The sequence below is a fragment of the Gymnoscopelus braueri genome (genome assembly GCF_963280865.1).
Source record: "Gymnoscopelus braueri genome assembly, chromosome: 3".
NCBI lineage: Eukaryota > Metazoa > Chordata > Actinopteri > Myctophiformes > Myctophidae > Gymnoscopelus > Gymnoscopelus braueri.
This window is the reverse complement of record NC_137612.1, coordinates 2617336-2634835: the sequence shown is the minus strand read 5'-3', so window position 1 is coordinate 2634835 and position 17500 is coordinate 2617336. Positions and strand designations below refer to the sequence as shown.

At 45.9% G+C, this 17500-nt stretch overlaps 1 protein-coding gene across 3 annotated transcripts in view; it reads left to right on the top strand.

Annotated features, from left to right (window-relative positions):
- Window positions 1-17500, top strand: part of arhgef3 (Rho guanine nucleotide exchange factor (GEF) 3) — a 53226-nt gene that overhangs the window by 18021 nt on the left and 17705 nt on the right. The window lies entirely within an intron of this gene.

Below are 17500 nucleotides of genomic sequence, written 5' to 3'. Positions count from 1 at the left end.
ACACATAGGGATGGGACGATATGAAAATTACATGTCACGATTACTGTGGCAAAAGTCATTGCGATTAACGATATTTATCGCGATAATCAAAATAAGCTTGAAACTTAAAATGCCACTTTTGTTTGACCACTTCAACCCCCAGCATCCCTATTCTACTGGGAGCGTTCGCCAAAAATAGCAGATCTACAAGCTCACAACGTGTTGCGTTGCAAGTTCGCGTTGTGAGCTTGTAGATCTGCTATTTTTGGCGAATTGATTTGTGTAGAGTGAAATAAGAGCGTACCAAGTGACTCTTTACAGGTCCGTTCTATCAAGTACAGAGGGTTTAAGTGGTACTGAATTTGCAGCTCAACAAAAGCGAATTCATCCTAGTGCATGACGGAGGACAATTTCACCATCAATAAAAATGTATTCACGATTATTGTGATTATCGCTGCCCTCCACACTCTCCTATCTAACGTCAGGGTCTTGAGCTCTACAGTGATGTTAGCTAAGCTGTCACACCACAGTGCATCTAGGTACAGTAGGTGGTGTGCTTCCTGCCTTTCCTGGCTTTGCCCTGGGTTGGCTCCCACAGTGGCAGTTTGTTTGACATTAGTTCCGTGTGCCTGACGCAGTGGTGCCCTGACAGCCTCATCCTTCTCTCTCTGACTTTGTCTGTGACCCGTGGTACTGTAGGTCCCAGCAGTGGTTCTCAACCCTTTTCATAGCAAGGTCCATTATTTATTCTGTATTTGAGCCACGGACCACCGTTTGATGAGACTCTCAGATGAGACTCTCAGATCCAAGACTTTCCATGCTGTATTGATGTGGTACCTATAGGAGAGATTACAGGCAAACGTTGATCAAAATAACAATTCTTGAATTAAGTAATGCAGATGTTTAACAATAATTTAACTCTTGAGAGTGTAAAATGAAACCAAATGGTTTCATTTTACACTCTCAAGAGTTAAAGATCTATGAGGGTCCATTTGCTTACCAACTGTCCATCATTTAGCTGGGGACCACCTGGAACCCCCTCAAGGACCACTGGTGGTCCCCGGACCACTGGTTCAATTCAATTCAATTCAATTTTATTAAAGTGTCAAATCACAACAAGTTGTCTCAAGACACTTTACATGTAGAGCAGAGACCCGACAGTCCCATCCTGAGCAAGCAATTATGCGACAGTGGCAACGAAAAACTCCCCCTTAACTGGAAGAAACGTCTGGCAGACCCTAGGCTCTAGGGTGGGGGCCTTCTGTCTCGACCGTGTCGGGGGGAAAGAAGAGAGAGAGAGAGGGAGAGACAGAGGAGAGACAGCAGTGGTTCTGGTTGAGAACCACTGCTTTAGAGGACCACATTTCTGATGTGATCTGTCCACGTGACACCTATAGTGCCATTCGTAGCATTCTTGTGTAGACTCCTTCCAGGGCCCTTCCCTGTTGTGCTGTGAGGGTCCATGTCTCAGCCCCGTACAGCAGTACTGACTCTACTGTGAGGGTCCATGTCTCAGCCCCGTACAGCAGTACTGACTCTACTGTGAGGGTCCATGTCTCAGCCCCGTACAGCAGTACTGACTCTACTGTGAGGGTCCATGTCTCAGCCCCGTACAGCAGTACTGACTCCACTGTAGCTACGAACAGTCGCCTCCTTCTGACCACACGACACAACAATCTGGTAGCGCTGTCACACAACTATTGGGTCAGTTGTTTGTCTGTTTGATTCTGCTCTGTGGAGTCGAAAGAGCGTTGTCATGGAGACTACAGCCCACCGGAATGGGCGATGGCTATTCTTCTATTCTTATCTCAGTTGCTTTTGTAAGTTGTTGTAAATGTTGCCTCTGGGACAGTTTCACTGCGCCACTCACTCTTTCCCGGTAATGAGGGAAGGAGAAGGTCCTCACCCACACACACCCATTGTATCTTGCCAGTTTAACTGAGTCACACAAATTAATATTAGGATCTATTGTGTTCTTACTATTAGTGTATTCTCAGAGTATAGAGGACTGTGTGTGTGTGTGTGTGTGTGTGTGTGTGTGTGTGTGTGTGTGTGTGTGTGTGTGCGTGTGCGTGCGTGTGCGTGCGTGCGTGTATGCGTGTGTGTGTGAGAGCGTGTAAGCGTGTGGACTGACCATGACTCACAGTCTGTCATTGAACGTCATTGTTCAACAGTTGACCTGTTGAACATGGTAGGTGACATTACTGAGAGAATCAGCATTGTGTTTTAAAAAATAATGAATGATCTAGACCAGCCAATTTGCCATGACCCAGCACAACACCAAAAACAAACAAAAAACAGTAATAATCGATAATAATATTCTGTTTGTCACACCACCAAATATTGTGTTATTAACCAAACAGCTAAGTTTGAATGTTTAAAAACATTGCCAGGTTTCAGATCTGGTATTTTCTACGTGCGACGCCATCGTACACCGCAGCATAAATTAGAACATCATACAGAAAGGTATTTTTAGGAGCAGAGATAACAGTATGGTTCAACGGCAGCATTGCCGTTATGATTGTAGTATGGTTACAATATCACACCATTGTGTAGTCAAGTGATTATTATAGCCCTGCCCGAAAAAAAATCATAACTCAGACAAAGGTGTGGGGAAAAAAACCATTTGAAGTGGTCAGTTCCCAGAATTATAATGTAAGACCTGGAACGCATCTGTGTCACTTCAGATTTGTTTGGCTATTCAAAAATAGCAGATATACAAGCTCATAGCGCGGCACCGAGTGCCGCGCTATGATCTTGTAGATCTGCTATTTTTGAAAAATCTTGAAAAACTTTTTTTAATTTTTTTTTTCAAAAAACTGTAAGGATTTAGAAAACATTTTTAAGAATCGGCCTCAGGTCTTAATGGGTTAAGAAACAAATAATTGAATTTCCTTAACCGGGTCTTTGAAAGTAGCCGCTGCTGTGTGGTGGTTTAAATAAGTTGATATGTCAAAGATATGACAGATGTCTCTTGGATATAAATGAGACATTACAGGAGGATGCCTTCTGTAATGTCCTGTAAATGACAGCATGGAGAGGGAGGGGACAGTCCTCCTCCTCACCCAGAGGGAGGGGACAGTCCTCCTCCTCACCCAGAGGGAGGAGACAGTCCTCCTCCTCACCCAGAGGGAGGGGACAGTCCTCCTCCTCACCCAGAGGGAGGGGACAGTCCTCCTCCTCACCCAGAGGGAGGGGACAGTCCTCCTCCTCACCCAGAGGGAGGGGACAGTCCTCCTCAACCCACCCAGAGGGAGGAGACAGTCCTCCTCAACCCACCCAGAGGGAGGGGACAGTCCTCCTCAACCCACCCAGAGGGAGGGGACAGTCCTCCTCAACCCACCCAGAGGGAGGGGACAGTCCTCCTCAACCCACCCAGAGGGAGGGGACAGTCCTCCTCAACCCACCCAGAGGGAGGAGACAGTCCTCCTCAACCCACCCAGAGGGAGGGGACAGTCCTCCTCAACCCACCCAGAGGGAGGGGACAGTCCTCCTCAACCCACCCAGAGGGAGGGGACAGTCCTCCTCAACCCACCCAGAGGGAGGGGACAGTCCTCCTCAACCCACCCAGAGGGAGGAGACAGTCCTCCTCAACCCACCCAGAGGGAGGGGACAGTCCTCCTCAACCCACCCAGAGGGAGGGGACAGTCCTCCTCAACCCACCCAGAGGGAGGGGACAGTCCTCCTCAACCCACCCAGAGGGAGGGGACAGTCCTCCTCAACCCACCCAGAGGGAGGAGACAGTCCTCCTCAACCCACCCAGAGGGAGGGGACAGTCCTCCTCAACCCACCCAGAGGGAGGGGACAGTCCTCCTCAACCCACCCAGAGGGAGGGGACAGTCCTCCTCAACCCACCCAGAGGGAGGGGACAGTCCTCCTCAACCCACCCAGAGGGAGGAGACAGTCCTCCTCAACCCACCCAGAGGGAGGGGACAGTCCTCCTCAACCCACCCAGAGGGAGGGGACAGTCCTCCTCAACCCACCCAGAGGGAGGGGACAGTCCTCCTCAACCCACCCAGAGGGAGGAGACAGTCCTCCTCAACCCACCCAGAGGGAGGAGACAGTCCTCCTCAACCCACCCAGAGGGAGGGGACAGTCCTCCTCAACCCACCCAGAGGGAGGGGACAGTCCTCCTCAACCCACCCAGAGGGAGGGGACAGTCCTCCTCAACCCACCCAGAGGGAGGGGACAGTCCTCCTCAACCCACCCAGAGGGAGGGGACAGTCCTCCTCAACCCACCCAGAGGGAGGGGACAGTCCTCCTCAACCCACCCAGAGGGAGGGGACAGTCCTCCTCACCCACAACCATTTAATGAGTCAGACAAGTTACTATTGGAGACTGTTGTGTTGTTGCGAACGTGGAAGGACCAAGTGGAGCTTACTATGTAACCCTGCTCAGGTTGTGTGTGTGTCTGTCTGTGTGTCTGTGTTCATGCTCTCATAATGCTCTGATTACAATGCACAACAGCCTGCAAAACACACACACACACACACACACACACACACACACACACACACACACACACACACACACACACACACACACACACACACACACACACACACACACACACACACACACACACACACAATGTCAATGTTCTCTCCCCATCACAGTGAAATAACACGGATTACAAGTCCGTAAATACACAATATTTTCGAGCTGCGTTCGCTTCCAGCGTTTGCGCGTCTTACTTGTTACTATTTACTATTACTCACAGGTCTTTGAGAGTATGAGTATGAGTGGTGTGTGTGTGTGTGTGTGTGTGTGTGTGTGTGTGTGTGTGTGTGTGTGTGTGCGTGTGCATGTGCGTGCGTGCGTGCGTGCGTGCGTGCGTGCGTGCGTGCGTGCGTGTGCTCTCTTGTTCAGATACAACATCTGCACAACCCCCACTTGTAGGTTAACCCATTAGAACCGGGAAAGCGTCATTTTAGATTTTAGCTATATATAGCACATTGGTTGGCTATTCAACAATATCACATATACAAGCTCATAGCGCGTCACAAGCTTGTAGATCTGCTATTTTAAAAAATGTGTGAAGCTTTGTGACAAATCTTTGAATATATATATTATTATAGCGAACATTTTAACTCAAATCTTTGCTTCTGGGGGTCCGTGGAACAAAATCTTTTGAGATGCAGGTCCGCGGCTAAATACATATAATTTTGGGGGTCCTTGAAATGAAAATGTTTGAACACACCACTGATATAGCAACATACGTTTTTCAGAAAACTGTTAGGATTTAGAAGACATTTTGTAGAATCGGCCTGAGGTCTTAGTGCATCAGGCCATCGGCTCCTGTCAAGTCAAGACTCAGAAAGGGAGCTTTGACTTAGTGGTGAGAGCCTAGGGCAAATCCTCTTCCTACTGGCCCATGTATAGTCAGAACTACACCCCTGCTCTACTACTGCCCTGCTCTACACTACATTTCCCAGAATGCAGCAGCAAAATGGCCGCTCATTACCTGATCAGAAGCACCTGAAAAGGAATGGAGGTCAGTCATTATACAAACACACTTCAGAGAGGAGAGAAGGAAAACTCAAAGTTCTACCAAAGAGGTTCAGCCCGAAGACGCCAATGGTCGGTGAACTGGTTTTATTTACTTTGTTTTGCAATACTGCTTATGTGTTTGAAAATGTGTCTTATAATGTGTTCAGTTTAACTGTTTAAGTTTAATTTAAGGAACACATTGCAGCATTGTTGAAGGAACACATTGCAGCATTGTCCTCTTTCTGTGTTTGGAAAAAAGTATGAAATACAAAAGAATAATACAAAGTTAAAAAGGTAAAAAATTCATGAAATTATGGTTTATTTGAGTTAAGACTACTAAAATGTGGAATTCATGAATTTATGAATGTTAATAAGGCTTAAAATGCTAAGTGAAAAAGAGCAGATCTACAAGCTTGTGGATCAGCTATTTTTCCTAAGATGTCTTTATTCCATTTAAAGGACTTAAATGGTTGATTCATTTAGACTGGTTATTTCATTTAAAATGTTTAATTAAAAATATTGACTTTAATAACTTGTTTAAGGCATTCATTGGTTAAAGACACCTTTGTTTGGCCTAAGGGCTTTAATTGTTTTAGGACATTTATTGTTTTAAATAATTTAATGTTTGAAACATTTATTGTTTGAAACCCGAAGTTTTGAGTTGCTTAAAAAATACCCTAATTTTGTTGTAAAACGGCAATGTTGTTAAACCTTGTTTTTTTTCTGTCTTTAAGGTTTACAACCTGACTATGATTGACCAATCAACAAAAAGAAACCAACAAAAATGAAATATAAGAGTTGGAAAAAATAAAGGAGTTGATTGACTTTAAGACTGAGTTGTGTCCTTGTCTTGGGTTTGGAGCTGAACTGTGAAAGAACTTGACAGTTGTAAACCAGCAGCCCAGCAACAGGACAAGAAGATAAAAGGCTTCAGAAAGTCTAGCAAAGGGAGCTGATGAAAAGTGTTGCGGAAACAACTAAGAAACCTGTGAAAGTCAATACTCAACTTCCAGGATAAAGAAACAAACCACTTCAAAAGGAAGGAAACCTCTCACTGATCAAAAATGGCGGAGGATGCTCTTGGCAAAACAATGGATCAGTTAAAGAAGGAGAGGACTGTCGCAAAAAGCTGCTTCACCAGGCAGGCCAACTACCTCAGCAGGAAAGCAGACGGTTTAAATGAGTTCGAGCTCAGAGAAGAATATGCAAAGCTATCTGCTGATGCACGGAGGGTCATTGAAGCAAATGATGATTTCAGGTCTGGGCTACTAGCAGAGGTTGAAGCCAAGGCAAAGGAGGATGAAGTGGCACAACTTGATGAAGATCAGGAAAAATACCTTGAGACGGTCACCAGCGACTGTGAGAAAAGGTTGGATGAAGTAAAAAGGCTTGTCCAAACCAACATCTGGACCAAGTACGGACTAGATGAGATGGACGCTGCATTCAGAGAAGCTGACAAGGCGTGTGCATATGCATTCACAATACCAGTGGAAAGCATTAATTGTGAAAACTTTGAAGTCTATCTACTTTTAATCGAGAGACTAATCAAAGGGGCATCTAAAACTTTGTCAGACTGGGAGCAATGGATCCCCACAGTAGGACGCAGTGACTTCAGGAAGAATATCAAGGACCTGAAAAGGGCCAGCAATGATCTCGAAGCTAGAAAAGCTGAGTTTGCCAGAGCACGGACGGTTGAAAGGCAGGCTCCAGCAGCCCCCACGGTGAAGACAGAACCAACCAGACATTTTATGCCGCTTGTGAAAATGAAGCCAACTAAACTGCCTACCTTTAGTGGCTGCAGGAGAGATTTCCACCGCTGGAAGAAAGACTGGGAGAGCCTGCAAAGGCAGGGAGAGCCGACTGGTTCACAAGAGGTCAGAAAGATCCAGCTCCTTGACAGCATGGATGAGAAGATGGCCAAAGACCTCAGACTGTCGACCTACAACACAGCTGAAGACATATTCAGAGTGCTGGAAAACAGGTATGGGAATAAGTCCACCATTGCTGTGGAAATCATCGAAGAGCTGGAGAAAATCCCACCTGTGAAAGGAAACCAGCCGAGGAGAGTGGTAGACCTAATCCAGACAGTAGAGAAAGCCCTCTCAGACCTTACTGATCTTGGAAATACTGGTGCCCTCAAGAACCCACTTGTGGTAAAGTCCATTGAGAGCAAGCTTCCTGAATTCGTGAAGAGAGACTGGCTTGTCTTCATGGTTGATGCCAACAATAATGTCACTCAAGATAACCATTTCGACATGTTGCTCACATTCCTCAAGAAGCAGGAGGATATCTTTGAGAGACTGGATCACCTGAGGATAGTGGACAAGTCCGAAAGATATGATAAAGCAGAATGGAAAGGTAACAGGAAATATGCCTCCACCAAAACCACAAAGAAAGATGACACTGAAGATGGGTGTATTATCTGTGGAGAAGAGAAGCACAAAGACAGGATTTTCTTCTGCAAGAAATTCAAAGGACTGAAGCTGTCAGAAAAGGAGACGGCTCTTAAGAAGATTGGTGCATGCAGGAAATGCTTAGGGTGCCATAGAAGAAATGATGACGGCTGTAAAGATTATTACCTTTGCAAGAACAAAGACTGCAGAAGGGATGGCTCCTCAGATCACCACTTCTTTCTCTGCCCAAACCCAAGAGGAGAAGCTAAGAGAGGCGACAATGAGAAGCCACGGAAAGACAGCAGGTACAAGAATTACCTAACAGAGGAACAGGAAAGGTTCTTGAGCGAACTCTCCCCGGAGGTAGCAGAGAGGTGCAGGAAGGCGTTCACCAACAAGACCTCCAAGGGAAGTTCTACAAAGGACCAGATGGGTCTTCTAAAGGAAAGTGGACTGCGAGAGCTTCCTGTTTTAATGATGTTGATGGAAGTGACTGCTAATGCAGGCCAGAAGATTGGAACCCTGGTGGACCTGGCGTCAGACACCAACTACATAACCCATCAAGCAGCCGACAGGTTGAAGCTGAGGAGTGAAGAGATCACACTAGTTGTGCATGGAGTCGGTGGCATGACGACTAAAGTAGCCACAAGGAGATATCTTCTCAGGATTCGAGTCAAAACCTCCAAGGGAACGGAGAGGGCTCATGAACTTGTGTGCTATGGCCTGAATGAGATCGCAAAAGTTCACCGGGTAGTCAGACCTGAGCAGCTGAGAAGATTCTTCCCAGAAGTCGCACTTGAGGAGCTGAAGAGACCTGAGGAAATTGAGTTGCTCATCAGTCACAGAGAAGGAAGACTTGTCCCACAGAGGGTGAGAGCTGTGGGGGACCTTGTCTTGTGGGAAGGCCCTCTAGGAAAAACTGTGGGCGGAGCACACCCTGATCTTTTTGAAGAAATACATGTGGCTGCACATAAGTCAGAGACTCATTTCGCTCGTTCTATGAGAACAGCTGCTGTCAAGTATGAGGAGATCCCTGCTAAAGGCCCCTTCAGAATAGAGACAGTTCACCTAGATGACGCCATGGTTGAGGCCAAGTACACAGCTGCCAGTCACAGAGACTTCCTAGAGTGGTGGAAGTGGGACAGCATCGGAGCAGCCTGTGACCCAAAGTGTGGTGGATGTCGCTGTGGGAACTGTCAACCTGGAGGGAAGGAGATGACTCTATCCGAAGAAAGGGAACTTGAAATCATAAAAGAGGGCCTCACCTATGTCATGGAGGATGAACATAGCAAGTCACCACACTGGGACACGAAGTACCCTTGGATAATTGACCCTGCTTCCCTTCCCAATAACAGAAGTGGAGTCCAGGCCACCTTTCTAAGAACAGAAAAACGTCTCAAGAAAGAGCCTCAGTGGTTCACCGCCTACAAAGATCAGATCCATGAGATGGTTGAGCGAGGAGCTGCAAAGAAGCTAACAAAAGAGATGAGAGAGAACTGGAAAGGACCCGTATGGTACGTAAGCCACCTAGTGGCACCAAATCCCCACTCCATCACGACTCCAGTGCGCATTGTGTGGAACAGTAGCCAAACGTTCAAGGGAGTCAGCATGAATGATGTGCTGCTGAAGGGGCCAGATGTCTTAAACCCAATCAGAGCTGTCCTGTTCAGGTTTAGAAGAGGAGTGCATGCAGCCTTGGGAGACATCAGGAAGATGTATAATTCAGTGTGGCTGGAGGAGCGTGAAATGCATCTGCACCGATTTCTCTGGAGGGACACTCAAGATGAGGAGATAGGAGAATATGCCATCACAAGAGTGAACATCGGTGACCGACCAGCTGGGTGCATTGCACAGCTAGCTATGCGAGAAACTGCAAGACTCACTAAGTTTTCTCACCTAGTAGAGGCACGCAGAGTCCTAGAAGAGGACAGCTATGTGGATGACATCCTCACATCCCACGATGATCCAAACCGACTGGAAGAAATCACCAAGGAGGTTGAGGGAATCCTGATAGCCGGTGGATTTTCCCTGAAGCCATGGGTCCGGTCAGGGCAAAGTGGGAGGCAGGAGAGCGTAGCACCAACCCTCTCAACAAAGAAGCCCTCTGAAAATGGCAATGCATTGATACTGCCAAATCAGATGAGGGACGAAGACAATAAGGCCTTAGGGATTGGATATCTGGTAGAGGAAGACCAACTCTACATGATGACCTCGATCAACTTCTCAAAGAGAAGAGGAAAGATGCGAACAGGCCAGGATCTTTTGATGGAGGAGGTGAGAGAAAGAACACCCAATCCTCTGACCAGAAGAGAACTGCTGAGCCAGGTGGCTGGACTCTATGATCCAATTGGTCTGGTCACACCTGTGAAGCAGAAGGGAGCTATCCTTGTCAGAAGGGCATTCCAGGAGACAAGAAATGGAAACCTGACCCGAGACACCTGGGACAAGCCGCTCTCTGAAGGCCTCAGGGAGGAGGCCATGAAGCTGTTCCAGGAGTATGCACAGTTGGGACAAATCAAGTTCCATAGGAGCCTTACGCCACCAGGTTGGAAGGGAAGACCTTGGGCTATTACCTTCTCAGATGGGAGTGACAAGTCCTACGGAGCCATCATGTACCTTAGGTGGGAAACAAACCAAGGTATAGACGTCAGACTAGTGGAATCAAAGGCTAAGCTGACGCCCCTCGACCAAAAAGGAGATGCAGTCAAGGCTGAAGTCTGCGGTGCAGTATTCGCATCAAGGCTCAGAAAATATGTGGAGAGGCATGGCCAGATGAAGATTGATCGCTGGTTCCACCTAGTTGACAGCCAGACAGTACTGGGAGCCATTCAGCGAGACAGCTATGGATACCAGACATTCTTTGCTAACAGAGTTGGAGAGATCCAAAAGGCTGGTCCAGTTGAAGACTGGTGGTGGATCGCAGGGAATGTCAACATTGCCGACATCATCACGAGAGGAGCTACTCCAGAAGACCTTGGAGAAGAAACTACTTGGCAGAACGGACCAAAGTTTTTGAGGCTGCCGTTCGAAGACTGGCCGATAAAGTCTGCTAAAGATGTTGTAGCTGATGCCAGGGACAGCATCAACAAGCTGCAGAGAAAAGCATTTTCAGCAGTGGTGACAAGAGCCCAGGGAAAGAGAGGCCTTGGAGCCTTCCCTCAGGATAACCCCAAGGTTGAAGAGCCTGAGGCCAAAAATGTTGCTGACCTGAGTCACGCTGTTCTCCGCTCAGACACATCTGTGCAATCTGATGAGACTTTACATGGAAGAGTGCATACTGGCTCCGTTGCCAAAAGCCTTCTGGATGTGAAGAAGTTCAGCAGTTTGTCCAGACTGGTTGGAGTCATAGCCTGGGTCCAGCGAGCTGCTTACAAATGGTTGGACCTGAAGAGCCAGGCCACAAAGCAGGCAAAGTGGGAGGCAATACCTTCAAATGAAGAGCCCAGAGCGCAAATGCTTAATGCCAAAGACCGCAAGGATGCCTTCAGAGACCTCTGTTTAGCAGCTCAGGAAGATGTCACATTCCCTGAAACAACCCTCGACCGACTAGTCGTATTCAAAGACAAAGAGTCTGGACTTCTCGTCTGTGGAGGCAGGATCCAGTCCTTCAGTGAAGATAAAGCTGCAGTGCCTATTCTTCCGTATGAAGCGTGGATATCTACACTGCTAGCTCGAGAGGCCCACAATGTGAATCATGAAGGAGTGGCAGGAACTCTCTTGAGGATGAGAAGGAAAGCCTGGGTGATTAATGGTCGAAGGATAGCCAAGAAAGTAATAGATGGCTGTGTGACATGTCGAAAAGCAAGGGCGAAGCAATGTCAACAGATAATGAGTGACCTCCCACCAGAGCGGGCAGAACCAGCAGCTCCATTTGAGTTCACCGCCATGGACCTGTTTGGGCCCTGCGAAGTCAAAGACGAGGTGAAGAAAAGAGTGAAGCTCAAAGTCTGGGGAATTGTGTTCAGCTGCATGGCGTCTAGAGCCATCCATGCTGATATTGTCAGTGACCTGTCTGCAGAAGGATTTCTGCTTGCCTACCAAAGGTTTACGTCACTGAGAGGGCATCCAAGAAAGGTTTGGTCGGACCCAGGTACAAACTTTGTGGGGGCCAAACCTGCCCTAGTGGACCTCTACAAGTTCCTGGAACACCTAGAAAGGTCAGGAGTGGAGGAGAAGACTGCCAAGCATGGCACTAAGTGGTCCTGGAAGATCCATCCGGCTGACTCACCTCACAGAAACGGCGCAGCAGAGGCAGCTGTTAGGACAGTGAAGAGAGCCCTGCAGAACCTGGGCGGTGATGGTGCCTTTACATGGGGAGAGTTTCAGACCTTTGTGTACATGGCAGCCAATCTGGCCAATGAAAGGCCTATAGACGCAAGGGCACAAATCCAAGAGGGATGTGTCGAGTACATCACACCAAACTCTCTCCTGTTGGGACGGGCCTGCTCGAGAGGTGACCCAGGAGACTTCCAATTCGAAGGTTACCCTTACAAGAGATTGAGAGTCATCCAATCAGAGGTGGACAAGTTTTGGAAGAAGTGGTGTCAGTTGGCAGGTCCCAACCTGTTTGTCAGAAGCAAGTGGCACACAAGAGAGAGGAATGTTGCTGTTGGGGACATTGTTTGGCTAGCTGATCAAAATGCCTTGAGAAGTCAGTTCAAGCTGGCCAGAGTAATCAGTGTGAATCCTGACAAGGAAGGCATTGTTCGAGACGTCAAGGTCAGGACATTTCCCAGCTACCCGGTTATGATTAAGAAGCAGGTTAACAAGGAAGTCATGAGCAAGAGGACCAAAGCTGAGAATAAGACCACCAAGATTCCTGCCACAATTCTCCACAGGGATGTCAGGCGTCTCGTTGTCCTGATTCCAGTGGACGAGCAACATGGAGGAAGGTGACAGTCTCAGGGGAAAGGATGAGGTGACCTCCTTGGGTTCAGTAACCAGGAGCTCAAGTGGGAGGTGTCAAGTCAAGACTCAGAAAGGGAGCTTTGACTTAGTGGTGAGAGCCTAGGGCAAATCCTCTTCCTACTGGCCCATGTATAGTCAGAACTACACCCCTGCTCTACTACTGCCCTGCTCTACACTACATTTCCCAGAATGCAGCAGCAAAATGGCCGCTCATTACCTGATCAGAAGCACCTGAAAAGGAATGGAGGTCAGTCATTATACAAACACACTTCAGAGAGGAGAGAAGGAAAACTCAAAGTTCTACCAAAGAGGTTCAGCCCGAAGACGCCAATGGTCGGTGAACTGGTTTTATTTACTTTGTTTTGCAATACTGCTTATGTGTTTGAAAATGTGTCTTATAATGTGTTCAGTTTAACTGTTTAAGTTTAATTTAAGGAACACATTGCAGCATTGTTGAAGGAACACATTGCAGCATTGTCCTCTTTCTGTGTTTGGAAAAAAGTATGAAATACAAAAGAATAATACAAAGTTAAAAAGGTAAAAAAATCATGAAATTATGGTTTATTTGAGTTAAGACTACTAAAATGTGGAATTCATGAATTTATGAATGTTAATAAGGCTTAAAATGCTAAGTGAAAAAGAGCAGATCTACAAGCTTGTGGATCAGCTATTTTTCCTAAGATGTCTTTATTCCATTTAAAGGACTTAAATGGTTGATTCATTTAGACTGGTTATTTCATTTAAAATGTTTAATTAAAAATATTGACTTTAATAACTTGTTTAAGGCATTCATTGGTTAAAGACACCTTTGTTTGGCCTAAGGGCTTTAATTGTTTTAGGACATTTATTGTTTTAAATAATTTAATGTTTGAAACATTTATTGTTTGAAACCCGAAGTTTTGAGTTGCTTAAAAAATACCCTAATTTTGTTGTAAAACGGCAATGTTGTTAAACCTTGTTTTTTTTCTGTCTTTAAGGTTTACAACCTGACTATGATTGACCAATCAACAAAAAGAAACCAACAAAAATGAAATATAAGAGTTGGAAAAAATAAAGGAGTTGATTGACTTTAAGACTGAGTTGTGTCCTTGTCTTGGGTTTGGAGCTGAACTGTGAAAGAACTTGACAGCTCCCATATCCTAGGGACCACCAGACTCACTTGTGTTCAAAATCATACGCAGTCAGCATCGCCACCCAACGCTGTTCACAGACATGTAGTTTAGGCTTCATCACATTGTGGGTCAGAGAATTGTTGTCTGTTGAGGAAGAGTTCGTGCCTCCTGGACCAGTGGCTTAGCGTCTCACACAGCGCCTATCTGAGAGACAGGAAGTTACAGAGTTGGGACGTAACAGAACACGTATTGGTATTACGTGGTTAAGTTACAAATTAAATATACTGTAACTGTAATCAGTTACATTTACCAAGAAAAATGTGAGACAGACTCGTTGCAGGTCATTCTCAGCTTGTTTTACATTTTATCCGATAAATAGGTAGTCAACCAATATTGACCCCTTTTATTCCCATCTACAGCTGCTAGTTTAAATATTTGATTTCAAAATGTGCTACTTTCCATACAGTCTGTTTATTCACCTCGACAGCAGACACCCTTGTTGACACTGTGGCGACTGACCCAAACCAAGACTCAGAGACAGGAATCGTGAAAGCCAAAACAGTGGCATTTATTTTCAGAATTGTATACACAGTTGGGAGCGGGGAATAATGTCAACAACGGTAAGGATAATCAAATAATAGTTCATCCCGATCCGGGGGTTATTCCATGCACGTTGGTCAATGGTTCCTTCTGTAATCCTAGGTTTGCCTGCAAAGCAAAAGAAAGGTCATGTCAGTCAGTACGTGATTCACCAGTAACAGAATGTAGTGAGGAATAGTGGAAATCTCGCTTACGGCCTGAGCACCCGTCCATTCACAGAGGAGAGCGAGTGAGTGTTTGTAGTGTGGCCCCACCTAGCCGGTCAGCGCAGGTGTTGTCAAATGAGGCTGAGTGAGGAGGTAGGTGACGCTGTCCTCTGGTCTGTCCTCTGGTCTGTCCTCTGGTCTGTCCTCTGGTCTGTCCTCTGGTCTGTCCTCTGGTCTGTCCTCTGGTCTTTCCTCTGGTCTGTCCTCTGGTCTGTCCTCTGGTCTGTCCTCTGGTCTGTCCTCTGGTCTGTCCTCTGGTCTTTCCTCTGGTCTGTCCTCTGGTCTTTCCTCTGGTCTGTCCTCTGGTCTTTCCTCTGGTCTGTCCTCGGCCCCCGTCCCACGGCCTCGCCTCGGTGCTTACCTGTCAGGCGGTTCCAAAGCGAGACTCCACAACACACAGGGACATCTGTCACTCATAACCTCAGACACCCCCAATGTATTGCTTTAGTGTCGTTCTTAGCTCCCGGTGTGAATTCAGCAATTCAGTAATGTACAATCTATGACCAGTAATATGAACATAAACCTATCGTACATGAATGGATAGTATACAGCAGGGGTCGTCAGGCCAAGGACCCCTTAGCTGATAGAGAGACGAAGCAGAGACCCCCTACTATATATTGTGTAAAATTGTGTTGCATATTAATCTAGGCCTCGGTCACTCTACTTTCGGATCATTTTGTATGTGTTTTTTGAAAGCCTTCCACTCTGTCATACAGCTTGATGGTATGTATGTGTGTTGGGTTCTTGCATAGAACTGTCTTTTGAGCTCAGAAACAATTTCTGCCAGATATGCACATTTTGTGACCCTGACATTGTCACTGGAATTTGATGCAACAGCATATGCAACTGGCAGGTGTGGACAGTCAGTGGGTGATTGGACCGCCGGCAGTGGTTGACGAAGTACACAACCCCATTACTTGAATCAAACTATAGATACTCCTGGTCAAATAGTACTTTTTTACTTGAGTTACAGCACTGGAGTACTTGCTTTTATAAATAATTTGTATTCAAAAGTACATTTTCTTCTTAATATTAACGCATTGCTATATTGTTTTCGCAATGCATTTACAGAACCCTGTAACTCTCTGAAACCATCTCATGAAAGCACTGAATGTACTGTCCATCTCAAATGAGGTGCCCCCAGCCCGTAGGAGTGTATGTACAGCGACAAAGATCACGCTCCTGTCCAGCCTCCCTCCCCCGAACATGGCCAATTGTGTTTGTATAGACAATCAGCCAAACCGGATGCACCACACGGTGGATTCAAACTGGTGGTGGACAGGCACTTAACCCCATGTGCCACCAGAGTGCCATAATACTTCCCCTTCTTGAGCTGAATCAATCCAGATGCACTAAAAGCCTTTCACAAGCAGCAGGCAGAGGCAGGCATAGCGCTATGTTTAATGTGAGCGACAGGATCACCACAGCTAGGTAGGTAGGTCCGTCATACCTCCGTCACCATTACCCCCGACTGCAAGGTTAAGTTGAGAGCTTTTAATACATCCACAGTTGAAAGTGGGTACTGTGAGTGATTTCTTCCTGTGAGGAACACACATGTGTGAGAGAAATGTATAGAGGTATGTTTTTTTTTTTTACGACTGATGGCTTTGAAAAGTTGAAAAGCAATTTTCAACACAGGGTTGCAAAGTGCTCCTTCTACGCATTACCTTTCCTACATGTCAATAAAAGCAAAGGACAGACCACTCTCCCAGCATGTGTTGTGTCTGAGAAGAGACCCGTTTGCAAAGCACTCTTCTTGATAAATCTTTCATGAACGAGTCCATAACATCTGACAGTCCAGTGCTAGTAGTCCACTTTTGTGTTGTGTTTTTTTTTCTTTAGAATGTATCTTTGCTAATGATATATATTGGATTCATGTTATGTGTGTTACTGTATGTGTGTTATTGGTGCCCCCCCTGCAATTACTTTGAGGACCCCCTAGGGGTCACGGACCCCCTGTTGAATACCCATCGTATACAGAATATAAACAGTGGATGTGAGGCTGAAATTTGTACAGTGCCTGTCAGCCTAGTGAGCCTATACATTGCGTATATGGATAATATATGTACAGTCAATCAAAAGTAAATGTAATATATAAGCTAGGGCTTTCACCAACTAGTCGACTAGTATAACCACTAGTCGACTCTGTTGGTACTAGTCGAATAGTTGTTTGAATGCCATAGTAATGTCCCATCTTACTATTATTATTATCCTCCTGACTTTATTTTTTATCAAAAGGGGGTCAAAAGTATGCCCAATAAAAGCCTATTATTGGGCAATGGGGATCCTTGGAGACGCTGCTGTGCTGCTGTGCCAGAAGCGCTTCCCTTAAAACGCCATAAAAATAAGGGCAGGAGGATAATAATAATAGTAATATAGTAGTAGTATGGCATTAAAACACTGCCCCCCCTAAAACGAAAAAAAAAAAAAAGAAAAAACTTTTTTTGTATTTTTTTTAATTTATTTTTTATTTTTTAATGTTAATTTCGACTAGTCGACTAGTCGACTACTACTTGGTCAAATGAGTCGACTAATAAAAATCATTAGTTGTGAATGCCCTAATATAAGCTATGAATTAGTCTTGCGACTTGCATAGTCAGAGGATCAGAGATCTCCACCGGGAACCTACTGATAGGTTCGGTGACTATCTATTTTCTCTATTTTCAGTGAATGGTGCTAAAACTGGGTGGAAACAGTTCGGAAATGTAAAAAGTAACAGCTTGAATGAACCAAAGCCAAGACTTTTGGTTTTCAAAGTAGTTGGCACAACTTTGTTTCCGCTGGGTTTCTCCGGTGTCCAGCTTTACATCTG